The sequence below is a fragment of the Hylobates moloch genome, unplaced genomic scaffold (assembly GCF_009828535.3).
Source record: "Hylobates moloch isolate HMO894 unplaced genomic scaffold, HMol_V3 SCAFFOLD_1, whole genome shotgun sequence".
In the NCBI taxonomy this organism is placed as follows: Eukaryota; Metazoa; Chordata; class Mammalia; order Primates; family Hylobatidae; genus Hylobates; species Hylobates moloch.
The window spans coordinates 211,997,655-212,013,069 of NW_026652276.1; the positions used below are offsets into that span (position 1 = coordinate 211,997,655).

At 47.4% G+C, this 15,415-nt stretch overlaps 1 protein-coding gene across 1 annotated transcript in view; it reads left to right on the plus strand.

Annotated features, from left to right (window-relative positions):
* Positions 1-3,296: 3,296 nt before the first annotated feature.
* MKLN1 (muskelin 1) overlaps positions 3,297-15,415 on the plus strand; it is a 417,262-nt gene continuing 405,143 nt past the window's right edge. The window contains exon 1 of the mRNA XM_032761758.2: positions 3,297-4,214. The gene's annotated coding sequence lies outside the window, so the exon portion shown is untranslated. The remainder of the gene's footprint in view (positions 4,215-15,415) is intronic.

Here is a 15,415-nt window from a genome sequence, read left to right on the forward strand (position 1 = left end):
CCGCGACCGCGCCTCCGCCGCCCCGGGCGCCGCCGGCCGCGCGCCCCAGCAGGCCGGGGGCGGGAGGGCAGAGGGCGCCACCCTGTTTACCGCCCCGGCCCCGCCCTGCCCCGCCCCGCCCGCGCCCGCTCCCGGAAACGGTCTCCCGGGAGAGGGCCGGTGAGTGCGCACCCACCCGCGGCGGGGAACGCCGGCCCTGCGTGGGAGGCGCCCGGCTCCGGCGGCCCGCCGCCCCCCGCTGCTGCGTGTCACCCCCGTCACGACTCTGCTACGCACTTCGCCCCCAGCTTTCAGCTCCGGCGCTTCCGCAGACCCCTCACGTGGCCGCCGCCTCCCTGCCACGGCACTCCCCGGCGACCGGGGCTGCGGCCCCTAGCGCTGCGAGGGATTCCGAGCCTGTGCCCACCCCACCTCGGACGTCACCCTCCTCGGACCACCCAACCCACACCTTCCGCCTAGGGCGGGGCGAGGGGAGGACGGCTACGAGCTGTCAGGAGCCTCCAGCTTTCCCCGTGACGAAGCTCACCCTCGCCCTGATGTCGCCACTCACCCAGCAGCGGGCTGCGAGCTGGAGCAGACGTTAACACCGAGGGAGGACTGGGGGGAACGTCTTGATTTTTCTCCTTAATTTGCCACAGACACAGGAAAGAAAAAAACAGAACACGCAGGTCTACCCTTGCGCTGGCTTTAAAGCTGTTAAGCTCCCCACGTCATCCTACCCCATGCAACAGACTTACCGAATAGCAATGCCCACCCCACACACCTGCTAGGTAACTCGCCTTCTGGAAATCGGGGGCCCCACCCACCCCGCCTTCTGGAAACCTGCGCCTGGGGTGGGGTTGAAGAGACACTGTCTGGTATCCTAAAGTCAGAGGGCGTGAGGGGACCAGCACCCTTCGCCCCACCCAGGCGCGCTGCGCCCTCCGGTCCCCGTCTCTAGAGTGCACCAAGGCATCCTTCGTCCATGCCGGAGAAAAGAGGGACCGGGCCGGAGGCCCGAGTTCCAGGGAGTTGCTGATTCCAGTGGAGAACCGAGACACCGCGTCCTTTCTAATTAATAAGCACGCCACCCCCTACCTCCAACCCCCCCCCCCGCCCTTATTTCTTGTTGACAGCAAAGGTGGGGGACGTGGGAGAAAGGCGAGAGTTGTCTCTAGGTTCGGGATGTTGGGCTGCGTGGAGGGAAGAGGTGGGATCTCGAAATGGAAACAGTCCCCCCTTCCTCCCCCCTCCCCTCCTCCTCCTCCTCCTCCTCCTCTTCTTCTGTTTACCTCAAGTTTGAATTTTATCTGCGCAACATTAGCTGGAATGCGGACATTGAAAAAAAAAAAAAAAAAAAAAACACTCTCTCAGCCCGGCAGCAGCTCCGGAGGAGCCATGTGGCATCAAGCCACAGCAAAGGGGAAAAAGTGCTCTTAGCAACACAAACATGGCGAAATCGCTCCCACAAGCCGGGTTCCCGCGACAGCCCTACCTTCCCCCGCTCGCCTTCCGAACGTCCTGGCCAGGAACCGCAGACCCCTTCCGGGGGACGGCGAGGGGGCCCCGGGCTGAGCGAGGGTGGGCACACTGGGCGTGCTAAGGGGAAATTGACTAGCCAGCCGATCAGCCCTGCCGGGAGCGGCGGAGATGCCTTCTTCACGCCCTGAGATCGCAAAGGAGAGCAAAATTCCCATCCCAAAGTCCTGCGGGACCGGCTTCCCCACCCGGCGAACTTACCCCAGGGCTGAACGCACGCTGCTTTAGCTCCTTGCCTCGTTCCTTCCTCCCGTGCGCGACGCGAGGGGAAAACGATGCGCACGTAGATTTGTAGAGCGTATTCTTGAGAATTTCCCTGGGATGGATCGGGAGGAGCGGTGGAGACTCCGGAGACAGGTGCCGCGCTGGCCGGGGTTGCCGGCTAAAAGTTGTCCTCCGCAAGGTGGGCGGTGGGGTCCCCGGCCAGGGCCAAGGACCCCGGCTCCCTGCCCCCCGGCGTCGCCCACTTGTCACGCCAGGCTGCTGCGTGCACTCGGCTGCAGGGGAGGTGGCGTAGTTTCTCTTCCTCCCACCTCTTCTCACTCACTTGTTTTTGTAGCCGTGGGCTCCCCTAATGCTTTCCTCTCCACAATGTTGTTTCATTATATCATGTCCATCATGTGACACCAGAGAGGCCTCTCTATGGAAACTTAAAGGGGCTCCCACGTGACTGCAGCAGCAACAACATCAGCAGGACTGGCGGCGGCGGCCGCAGCGGCGTCCGTACCTCCACCCACCGGGAGCCCCTCGAAGCATCCCGGAGGGGCTTCTGGCGCTGCAGGAGCCCAGATCGGGGAGCCACAGCATCCGGGAGCCGTGGTGTCTGTGCGTGCGTGGAGCCTGTGCTCATGACATAGGAAGCCGAACAGAAGGAGCGTCCTCAAATCCTTTCCTACAGTCACCAAACCCACGCTCTGTTAAAATGACATTTCGTGGCTCCTACTTTGTTTCCCCGGAGAGCAATGAGTTTTCTATCAGGCCTGATTCAGTTTGACAAAAGTCAAAAAGAAAAACTGGATTTGCCCCTCTGCGAGTTCAGTCAGATCGCTGGGAGAACAGAAATGGCAAAACAATAATAACAGAAATAGAACCAGGCATTTGATACATAATTACCATCACCACGGCTTTCAAGCTTTCTGGAATTACGTTCCTCCAGTAACTGTTGATGATGCTTGCGGGAGGCAAAATGCAATGCAGTTTTTCTCTTCCGCAGCTATATTAGGGCTTTGTTGCTGACAACAGTGAAAACTTGTTTGTGTCAGGAAGTGAGGTACGGAGATATGACCTGGAAGGTACAGACAAAACCAAAGTGGCAGTTTTTGCATTACTTTTCTGACCACATTCTTTCAAATGGTGACAAGAAGGCGGTCTGCTGTAAAATTCGTGGGGTGTTTGATGGGAAACAAAATAATCAGAGAAACATAATTATCCCTAGCCATACCATACTTGCTAGAAGCTAGAAAGTATACATACATGTAATCTCTGTATACATAGAAAAAGCAAAAAGCATGTGCACTTTAATATTTTTGAACCACTAATTTTGTCATCATTTCTAGCATTAACAAACACTTGGAAAGACTTACTCAAGTCCAGGGATGTGTGGAAACTCACAATGTTGAGTGCTGTGGGTATTACTGACTCACAGTCCCTTAAAGGGTTTGTACCATAAATCCCAAATTTCTGCCTTAAAGTTTTTACAGACATGGAGATTTTATCCTGTAAATCTAAGCCAGATAGCTATTTCTGGGTTTTTTAGTTCATGCTTTTCCCTTTTATAAGGGAAACTGTGTGGATTGGCGGAATCAAGAAAAACTTCGCAAGAAACTGAAGAGTGGGATGGAAGATCTTTTCTTTTGGCCTTGCCTTGACTCTGTGTCTCTCCACCTCATCAGTTTACCTCATCAGCCATGATGAATGAGCTCCATTCCAACCCTTCTAATTCTATAATATCTCTCCCAAGTTTTACCTTCCTATCTCATGCCTAATTCTTTCATCCCTTTCCTCCTACATCTCTTGCCTCCCAACTCAGCCCCTTTTCTGCCTGGGGGCTCAGCTCAGGCCTCCCCAAAGACTGTACCCCCCACCCTCCCCTGCAGCTACCCCCACCCTCACGCCCTTCCCAGCTCGGCCTCTCTTCTCTGCAACTCTACCTCCTTACCTCTCTTTGACCTCTAATCACCTTCACAGTCTGGCCCTTGACTTCTGGGCCTCTTCTTACCTCTCTTTACCTGAAATGTTCGGGCCCTCACTGGGGTCTCCTCCACACCCTTCTCTGTGGTCCCATCCCTTCTGCTGCCAAGCCCCAGCGTTCCTCCGGCTCGGCCTGGTCAGCTTGAGCCTCATTTTGTTCGCGTGCCCCTGGGCTGGGAAAGGAGTGTGTGGTGCACAGTGGGGCCAAGGATCCCCCCGGGGCCGTGGCCTCTGCCTCGCCCCCTCCACCCCTCCCGAGTCCCGGTTGCAGCGCTTCCTGGGCGGATGGCTTGGAATTGCTGCAGCAGCTGCGGTTCTGCTGTGTCATGCAAGAAGGAGGCGGCGGCGGCGGCGGCGGCGGCGGCGGCCGGAGCTGGAGGGGGAGGAGGGGAGGAAACTGATCCTCCGGTAGCGAAGGGTTGGAGGCAAACACCGAGCTCCTCCAGAGCCGCCCGGGAGCAGGGAGGGCTCCGCTAGCCCGGGGGGCCCTCCCCGCGGGGCAGATGGTAAGTGGGGCGGTGCAGGTGGTCGCCTTGGGAAGGGAGCGCGCAGGGGGGTAAGGTGGGGCGGCGGGAAGTATTAGAAGTCACCCCAGCCAAACTGAAGGAGCCCAGTGTCCAGCTGAGAGGGACCCAGGCCGTAATAAGGATGTCCAGGCAAATGCAGCAATAATTACTATTCGAGTGACGTCCCGAAGTTGACCCAAGCTACACAGAGGGTGGAGTGGTGCATCCTGAACCCAGGACAGAGCTGGAGGCAATGATTCAGGGTTTGAGAAGTATCAGCCCATGGGCCTGGCGCTTTAAGGTGTAGCTGAGTAGGAAAAGCCAACCCACATCGTATTCCCAGAGCCTTGCTGCGCTTTCTGGGTTGTCTTGTTTAAAACTAGCGAAAGGGATGGGAAACCTGCCCAACCTCACTTTAGCCACGAAAATAATGCTCTTGGCCAGTGGCCTTGGACAAACAGCCTCTGGTGCAATAAAGCAATCAATAGGAAGAAGAACTTCATTCCCCTCACCATCCTCCTTCCCCAAGTTCCTTTGACCAGAGTACCTCATTCGGCTTAAAGGAGAAAGAAAACTGCGTGACATTCCCTCCCAGCCTACCTGCAGCCAGCCTCCTCACCACACAAACTGCCCATCCTCTCCTCTCCTCATCTTCAGAGCCATGATTACGAGAGACATTGCAATACTACTCACGTTGGGTGAGAAGACTGCCTGAAACTCTGAACAATTTCACCTCCCTTGCCCTTTGCCACAGGGGATTCAGAAACCTACAACTGAGAGCAGGGAAATATACGGACAGGCTGGACACGTAGGAACATTACTTCCTTCACTGGAGTGTAGTTCTCCAGACAACTTTTTAATTATGATTATTCCCTTCCATTGCACTCCTGGAAATTTCAAAGCACTTTCTAAAACATCATTTTTTTAATGTCAGTCATACATTTAGAGGTAAGGGGTTGATGGGATTAACTGAAAGGCTAATGACTGTCTCAAAAGCACATGCTGTTGCTAGGGAACCCAAGCTCCTGCTGCTCTCTAATCACCAGCGTGTTCCGTGGAAATCAAACTGCTCAGGGTGTTATTAAAATGAATGGCATCAGGTTAAAGGCGTTCTTGCTTATGTTGTAGCATCCTGGATTATTATCGATTGCCTCACACCCACATATCTTGTTTTCCTAATTTGATTTCTGTATTTGCGTCACTGCCAGGGACACTCAGACTAGACCAGTCAGTTCACTTCCTGTTTCTCAGAACTGGTTTATATTTGGTCTCGTAGCACTAGCTGGTAAAACATTATCAAACTGATCCTCTTGGAAAGAAATCTTTGCTTCCCGTTGCAAACAAATTATTCCAATTAAATTCTAAGTCCCGTGGAAAACGTCATCATTTGAGGAGTAGACTGCCAGTTGCTATTTGAGAAACCATCCTTGAAATGTAAAGCCTAGAAAAAAAAAACATCATCTTGATTTCTTTTACCCAGAATCTTCATTCCTCAGCACTAGAACTAAGACAAACTCGAGTAAAGAGTAGATTTAAGTATACTTCTAAAATGAAACACATAAATAAATAAATAAATAAATACACGTTGAAGCTGGGGAAATCATTTAGACTAAATAAGGCATAGAATTGAATGGAATCCAGGCCCAGGAAGGACAAGTAAGCTTGGGTTAGCATTGTGGCGTTCAGAGAACACAGTGTGACTACAAGGCTACACTACAAATAGGAAACCCCATCACTTTGTGTACTAATTATCTCTTTTACCAATTCCCCTATGTCCCTGGACAAGACAACCTTGTTTTGTTTTGTTTGTTTTCAGTTCCTTCCTCTTTATAACAAGGATATCGCAAAGGCAATATCAGAAAGATAAGCCCTATGTAAATAGGTGGATTCTGATGTAGATAATTTGTTTAGATGGAAAATAAAGCCCTTTGAAAAAGACATATAGTGGCATCGATAGCCTGGATGACCTTGAGTGAGCCACTATAGGTCTTATGTCAGTTTCTTCGTGGAAGCTTAAATGAAAGTGCTGGACTAAAGGATTTCTAAGGTTCCTCCCATTTACAAACTTCTGTGATGAGATTGAACTCACTACATAAAAATTTCAATTTTAGCTGGATTTTGCAATGTTAAATTTAAGCACTGAACCTTTAATATCTATCCATAGGAACCTTGAGGGAAATGATGGGAAATGATTTTCTATTGATGTATCCATTTTTAGTGTCTGTTGACAGAAAAATGAAATTTACCTTGCTCCCCAGGTACTTACTCTCTCCCTGCCTCAGTGATATTATGGAAGCAACAGGATAAGAGTTACAAAAGGATGTAAAAGTATAGAGAAAGTTCTTTCAGTGTACTTACTTATTTATTACGACAACGTGTCACTGTGTTACCCAGGCTGGCCTCCAACTCCTGGGCTCAAGCAAGCCTCCCACCTCAGCCTCCTGAGTAGCTGGGGCTACAGGTGCACTCAACCATGCCTAGCCTTTCAGTCATTTTAGATATGGGTAATCCTAAGTACTCTGATGATCAAAGTGGTGGAATGATGGAGGAAGGGGTGTACAAAAAAATAATCAACTGAATCCTCATGGAACTAATAATAATCTATTTGCCTGTGTTTTAATTAGTGCTAGGCAAAAATAGACCTAGCTCAGCTCTTAGAATTTTTCAGATTCACAGTATTGAGAAGTAGCATGAAGAAATGTGAGATTTGTGCCAGAGAGAAAAGACCTGACTTTGAAACCCAACTCTGCCACTTTATTCATTATTGAGTGCTTGCTGTGTGTCAGGTACTGTGCTGGGTGCTGGGAATACAAAGATGAATAAGACACAGTTTCTGCTCTGAAGAACATTATAGTATCATGAGAACAAAGATGAATATACAGTTGATCACGCAGCAGTGAGATGATATCAACAGGGGAGCTCGTAAGAAGGGTGCCTAATCCTGACCATGCATAGGGTCTCTAACCACACAAGGTGAATCTTGAGATGCGTTCTGAAGGATAAGTAGAAGTAAGCCAGACAAGTGGGCAGGTTACAGGGAAAGATATTCCAAGCAAAGAAAGTACTATGTGTAAAGACCTTAGGGAAACAGCTGTGCCCAGAGAGTTGAGGGTGAAGAACAGAGCATGGCAACTAGGTTCTAAATAAATACATTGTATAAATGCATGGCAGAAGTCCTGAAGGAGAAATCCAGAAAGATTAGCATGGTTGAGTATGTCATCCTAAAAAGTCTGAACTTATTCTAAGACCAGTGGAGAACCATTGATGAATTTTAAGGGGCATAGTGAACTGATCAAATGTTCATTTTAGAAAGATCTCTCAGCTGGGTGCAGTGGCACACTACTGTAATCCCAGCAGTTTGGGAGGTTGAGGTGGGCAGATTGCTTGAGCTCAAGAGTTCAAGACCAGCCTGGGCAACATGGTGAAACCCTGTCTCTACAAAAATACAAAAAAAAAAAAAAATTAGCCAGGCCTGGTGGCACACACCTGTAGTCCCAGCTCCTCAAGAGGATCACTTGAACCACAGAAGCGGAGGTTGCGATGAGCAGAGATCATGCCACTGTGCTCCGGCCTGGGGAAACTTACAATCACAGTGGAAGGCGAAGGGAAAGCAGGCACCTTCACAAGGTGGCAGGAGAGAGAGAGAGCTTGCGGGGGAAACTGACACTTTTAAAACCATCAGATCTCATGAGAACTCCCTCACTATCATGAGAACAGCATGGAGGGAACTGCCCCCATGATCCAGTCACCTCCCACCAGGTCCCTCCCTCAGCAGGTGGGGCTAACAGTTTGAGATGGGACACAGAGCCAAACCATATCACATTATAAGAAAGAAAGAATGATGCATGTCTAAACTAAGGTAGCAAGAATGGACATGGAGAGAGGAAGTATTGAAAGGGTTCAAGATATATTAAGGACATAGAACCAACAGAATTTGATTATTGGTGGTATCCTCCATCAATGGTATCCTTCCATTTTCATAAGCCATAAATCTGCTCCCATTATATCCTGCAGATATATCCTGAAGTCCAAGATAGGGACCTCAGGAGGAAAAGCAGGCTGTGGAGTGAAGGTAATTAGTTTAGTTTTCAACATGTTGAGTTGAAGTGTCCATAGAATACCAAAGTGAAGCTGTCTACTACATAATTGAACAGGGAAGTCTAGAACTCAGGAGAGAGATCTATGCTGGAGTCATCAAAATAAGGAATAGTTCATGGAAGTAGATGAAATCCCCAAGAGAAGGCATAGAGAAAGGAAAGAAGAGGATCTACTTTGGAACCCTATGAAAACACCGATATTTAAAAAGTGAGGAAAGAAAAAATACAGGGGAAAAATAGCCCAAGAGGTAGGAGGACCAGGAACAAGTAGTTTCAGAGGAACCAGGGGAGGAAATATCAGCAGTATTAAATGCCAGCGAGAAGTCAAGAAAAAGAAGATTGTGGCCAGCTGCGGTGGCTCACGCCTGTAATCCCAGCACTTTGGGAGGCCGAGGTGAGCGAATCACCTGAGGTTAGGAGTTCGAGACCAGCCTGGCCAACATGACAAAACCCCATCTCTACTAAAATTAGCCGGGCGTAGTGGCACACACCTGTAGTCCCAGCTACTCAGGAGGCTGAGACACAAGAATCTCTTGAACCCAGGAGGCGGAGGTTGTGGTGAGCTGAAGTTGCACAACTGCACTCCAGCCTGGGGAACAGAGCAAGACTCTGTCTCAAGAAAAAAAAAAAAAAAGAAAAGAAAAAGAAGACTGAAAAGTTTTTGGATTTAGTAATAAGAAGGTCATTGGTGTGTTTGGCAAGAAGGAGTTTATTAGTAAAATGGGGATAGTAGCCAAACTGCAGTGAGTTGAAGATAGGATAAGAGTAGAGGATGCAGATGGATGAAGTTCTTTTATATAAGAAGGACTAAAGGGCAAGTAGGGAAGGAAAATAAAAGTGTTGGAAAGAGAGTGGTGCAATCCATGATCTGCAAGCTTAAGGCTGCACAAGGAAAGAAGGAAATACTACACTAATAGAATTCTTTATTCTCTCAGCCTTCAAATTAAATGGCATTACCATCCACCAATTGCTCAACACAAAAAGCATGTCGATATTCTTGATTCTTCTCTTTTCCTCCGTTTTCACAATCCTCAGAATTCAGGTCAACTTTACCTCCAAAACATTTCCAAAATGTCTCTTTCAGTCTCCACTGCTACCACGCTAATACAAACCATCATCATCCCTCTTCTGTGCTCTCGTAATAGCTTTCTAAATGGTTTTCCTGCTTCTGCTCTTGTTCTCATTCGCCACAGCACAGCTAGAGTTTCATAAATCATAAGTCTTAAGACATAAATCAGATCATGTGATTTCTCATCTTAGAATCCCTCCATGTCTGCTGATGGCACTTGTGATAAAGTCCAGACTCCTCCTCCATGCAGGGCCCATGGAGCCCTGTACGGCATCCCCGACCACCTCTTCGACCTCATCTCCCACCACTCTCCACCACTGCAGTGACACCAGCCTTATTTCTCTTCCTCAAACTTGTTGAATTTGCTCTTGTATTATAGGATTTACCCTATATACTTCCTTTTCCTGGCATACTCTTCTGGTCATTCTGATCTTTGCTTATATGTCACCTCCTCAAAGAAGCCCTCCCTGACCACTCCACCTGAAGTGTCCTCTCTCCACATTTCCAACCATCCTATATATATATTTTTTCATAGTAGTGGAACTTTATTTCTATTTGTTTTTATCACGTATGGTTGAGAACTCCTCTAAAATGCAAACCTTGTGAAGATTACTGGCATATATCAGGCACTTAAAAAATATTCATTAGGGCTGGGCACAGTGGGTCACACCTATAACCCCAGCACTTTGGGATGCCCAGGCGGGCAGATCACGAGGTCAGGAGATCGAGACCATCCTGGCTAAGACGGTGAAACCCCGTTTCCACTAAAAAGACAAAAAATTAGTCCGACATGGTGGCGGGTGCCTGTAGTCCCAGCTACTCGGGAGGCTGAGGCAGGAGAATGGCGTGAACCTGGGAGGCAGAGCTTGCAGTGAGCCGAGATCTCGCCATTGCACTCCAGCCTGAGCGACAGAGCGAGACTCCGTCTAAAATATGTATGTGTGTATATATATATATGTATTCATTGGATGTTTGTAGTAGGAAAAGGAGAAGAGCAGCCATTTATTAGAAATTAGAGACATCAAGAATCAGAGTCTTAGTGTAACTGGAATGGCTAGTGGTGATGATTACTAGGATTTTAAGGTTTTGGAAGTGGAAGAGTTACTAGCTGTGTGATCCTGGACATTTACATTCTCTGAGCCTCACTTTGTGGTTAACAATACTATATGCCTCACAAGGCTGTTAGGAAAATGAAACGAAATGGAATAGGTATAGGTATAAGGCAGTCTTGTGAAATTATTTTCAGGAATTCAAGACTTCTGCAAATCCATTCATACATTCTACATATGGACTCCCTTGTAATGGAGTTAGTCCTTGATGATTATTTATTATTAGAATAAAAAAATGACTAAATCATTACTTTGAAAAGATACCAGGATATCTGATAGAACATGGAAATTAAACTATTTAAGAAGAAATCAGAATACTCCCACAAATCCATTAAAAAAAAACAAACCTTTAAAACTCTGGAAAATTGGGCAAAGGGTATGACAAACAGATTGTAGTCAAAGAAATACAAATGGATCTTAAAATATGTAATAATAAAAGGCATGCACATCACAACTGCAGTGACATCTATTTTTTACTGTCAAGTTGACAAAAATAAAAAAGTTTAATAACATAGTTGGCTGGCCAGGCTGGGAAGCAGGCACTTTCTTATACTGTCAGTGGGAGTGAAAGTGGGTATCACGTCTATGGAGGGCAATCTGGCAAAATTTATCAAAATTTTAAATGTACAAAGCCTTTACCCTGGTAATTCTACTTTTATATATTTATCCAATAGATATACTCACACAGGTATTGGAGGATGACTTTTCTAGGACCTACACTGAAGCACGATTTATAGTAGTAGTTAAAGACTGAAAACAGCCATCAATAGGGAAGTGGTTAAATAAATTATGTGAAAGAGGCTGGGCGCGGTGGCTCAGGCCTGTAATCCCAGCACTTTGGGAGACTGAGGTGGGCGGATCACGAGGTCAGGAGATCGAGACCATCCTGGCCAACATGGTGAAACCTCGTCTCTACTAAAATACAAAAAATTAGCTGGGCATGGTGGTGCACACCTGTAATCCCAGCTACTCGGGAGGCTGAGGCAGGAGATTTGCTTGAACCCGGGAGGCAGAGATTGCAGTGAGCCAAGATTGCGCCACTGCACTCCAGCCTGGGCGACAGACCGAGACTCCGTCTCAGAAAAACAACAACAACAACAACAAACAAACAAAAAAACAAAGAAAAAATAAAAAACAAGTGAAAGGCAGCTGTTAAAAGTGTGAGACAATTCTAGGCATACTTATGTGAAAAGATCTTCATGATACATTACTAAGTAAAAATAATTACGATGAAGAACAACGTGTATTTTGCTAGCATTGCATTTCTTTTTAAAAGACAGTTTACATTTTTTGGTCTGAAAAACATTGTTTGTGGGGAGATAAAATAGAGCAGAGAATGAGCAGATGTGGAGAGAATAGTTGGAAGGTACATTAATGGTTCCTGTGAGAGATCATGGTTGCCCAGATTAAGGCAGTGAAACACACAGGGTGAGAAATGATGAGAGCCAAGAGTTATTTTAAAGAAACTGATGATTGACTGGAAATAGTGGGTTATGGAGAGGGAGACACTGTCCTAGTTGACTTTTCTCCCAAGATCAGGTACATGAATAGAGGTGTCAAGACCATGACTAAGATGGAGAATCCTAGGACAGAAACAGAATGGCAGAGTGATACAGTTTGGATATTTGTCGCATTTAAATCTCATGTTGAAGTGTAATCCCCAATGTTGGAGGTGGGGCCTGGTGGGAGGTATTGGATCATGGGGGCAGATCCCTCATGAAGGGCTTAGTGCCAGCCTATTGATGATGAATGAGTTCTCACTCAATTAGTTCATAAGAGACCTGGTTGTTTCAAAGAGTCTGGGACCTCTGCCTTTTCTCTCTTGCTCCTGCTCACACCATGTGACTTGCTGGCTACCCTTCCCTTCTGCCATGATTGAAAGCTCCTGTAGTAGTCAATTCTCGCACTGCTATAAAGACATAACTGAGGGCTGGGCGCAGTGGCCCACACCTGTAATCCCAACACTTTGGGAGGCCGAGGTGGGTGAATCACCTGAGGTCAGGAGTTCGAGACCAGCCTGGCCAACATGGTGAAACCCCATCTCTACTAAAAATACAAAATTAGCTGGGCACAGTGGTGGGCACCTGTAATGCCAGCTACTCAGGAGGCTGAGGTGAGAGAATCACTTGAACCTGGGAGGCGGAGGTTGTGGTGAACCAAGATTGCATCATTGCACTCCAGCCTGAGCAACAAAAGCAAAACTCCGTCTCAAAAAAAAAAAAAAAAGAAAGAAAGAAAGACATACCTGAGACTGGCTAATAAGAAAATAGGTTTAACTGGCTCATGGTTCTGTGGGCTGTACAGGAAGCATCGCTGGGGAGGTCTCCGGAAACTTACAATCATGGCGAAAGGTGAAGAGGAAGCAAACACATCTTCACATGGCCAGCACAGAAGAAAGAGAGTGAAGGGGGAAGTGCTACACACTTTTAAACAAACACATATCTTGAGAACTCACTGACTATCATGAGAAGAGCAAGGGGGACATCTTTCCCCATGATCCAATCACCTCCCACCAGGTCCCTCCCCTACCATTGGGAATTACAATTCAACATGAGTTTTGGGTGGGGACACAGAGCCAAACCATAGCATTCCATCCTGGCCTCTCCCAAATTTCATGTCCTTCTCACATTTCAAAACACAATCATGCCTTCCCAACAGTCCCTCAAAGTCTTAACTCATTCCAGCATTAACTTAAAAGTCCAAATCCAGTGTCTCATCTGAGACAATGCAAGTTTCTTCTGCCTAAGAGTCTGTAAAATCAAAAACAAGTTAGTTACTTCCAAGATACAATGGTACAAGCATTGGGTAAATACTGCCATTCCAAAATGGAGAAATTGGCCAAAACAAGGGGGCTATAGGCCCCATCCAAGTCCAAAACTCCAGAGGGCAGTCATTAAATCTTAAAGCTCTAAAATAATCTCCTTTGACTCCATGTCTCACATCCAGGCCACACTGATGCAAGTGGTGGACTCCCAAGGCCTTGGGCAGCTCCACTGCTGTGGCTCTGCAGCATACAGCCCCTGCAGCTGCTTTCATGGGCTGGTATTGAATGGCTGTGGCTTTTCCAGGGCATAGTGCAAGCTATCAGTGGATCTACCATTCTGGGATCTGGAGGACAGTGGCCCTTTCCTTACAGTTTCATTAGTCAGTGACCTAGTGGGGACTTTGTGTGGGGGCTCCAACTCCACATTTCCCCTCCACACTACCCTAGTAGAGGTTCTCAATGAGGGCTCTATTTCTACAGCGGACTTCTGCCTGGACATCCAGACATTTCCATGCATCCTCTGAAATCTATGCAGAGACTCCCAAACCTCAATTCTTGCCTTCTGTGCACCCACAGGCCCAACACCACATGGAAGCCACCAAAACTTGGGGCTTACACCCTCTGAAGCCATGGCCTGAGCTGCACCTTGGCCCCTTTTAGCCATGGCTGGAGCTGGAGTGGCTGGGATGCTTTCCCCCTTGTCTTGGCTATTAACATTTGGCTCTTCTTTACTTATACAAATTTCTGCAGCCTTAATTTCCTCCCCAGAAAATGGGGTTTTCTTTTGTGCTGCATGGTCAGGCTGCAAATTTTCCAAACTTTTATGCTCTGCTTTCTTTTTAAATATAAGTTCTAGTTTCAAGTCATTTCTTTGTCTATGCAAATGAGGATAGGCTTTTAGAAGCAGCCAGGCCACATGTTGGCGGGCGCCTGTAGTCCCAGCTACTCAGGAGGCTAAGGCAGGAGAATGGCGTGAACCTGGGAGGCGGAGCTTGCAGTGAGCTGAGATCATGCCACTGCACTCCAGCCTGGGGGACAGAGCAAGACTCCCTCTAAAAAAAAAAAAAAAAAAGAAAAGAAAAAAAAATTTTTCTGCCAAATACCCTACATCATGTCTCTGAAGTTCAGAGTTTCATAGATCTTTAGCGCAGGGGCATAATGCCACCAATCTCTTTCCTAAAGCATAGCAAGAGTGACCTTTACTCCAGTTCCCAATAAGTTCCTCATCTCCATCCAAGACCACCTCAGCCAGGACTTCACTGTCCATATCACTATCAGCATTTTGGTCACAACCATTCAACAGGTCTCTAGGAAGTTCCAAACTTTCCCTCATCTTCCTGTCTTCTTCTAAGCCCTCCAAAGTCTTCCAACCTCTGCCCATTACCCAGTTCCAAAGTTGTTTCCACATTTTTGTATATCTTTATAGCAGTACCTCAATTCTGGTATCAATTTTCTGTATTAGTCTGTTCTCGCACTGTTATAAAGACATACGTGGGACTGGGTAATTTATAAAGAAAAGAGCTTTAATCGGCTCATGGTTCTGTGGAGCTGTACAGGAAGCATAGCTGGTGAGATCTCAGGAAACTTACAATAATGGAGGAAGGCAAAGGGGAAGCAAACGCATCTTCACATGGCTGGCACAGAAAAGATAGGGTGAAGGGGGAAGTGCTACACACTTTCAAACAACAGATCTCACGAGAACTCACTCACTATTACATGAACAGCAAGGAGGAAATCCGCCTCCATGATCCGGTCACCTCCTACCAGGTCCCTCCCCCAACATTGGGAATTACAATTCAACATGAGATTTGGGTGGGGATACAGAGCCAAACCATATCAGCTTCCTCAGACTCATCAGAAGCAGATTCAGCACCATGTTTGTACAGCCTGCAGAACCAAGAACCAACTAAATTCATTTTCTTTAAAAATTACACAGCCTCCATCCTGGCGAACATGGTGAAACCCCGTCTCTACTAAAAATACAAAAAATTAGCTGGGTGTGGTGGCAGGCACCTGTAGTCCCAGCTACTCGGGAGGCTGAGGCAGAAGAATAGCATGAACCCCTGGGGGCGGAGCTTGCAGTAAGCCGAGATCGCGCCACTGCACTCCAGCCTAGGCGACAGACCGAGACTCCGTCTCAAAAAAAAAAAAAAAAAAAAAAA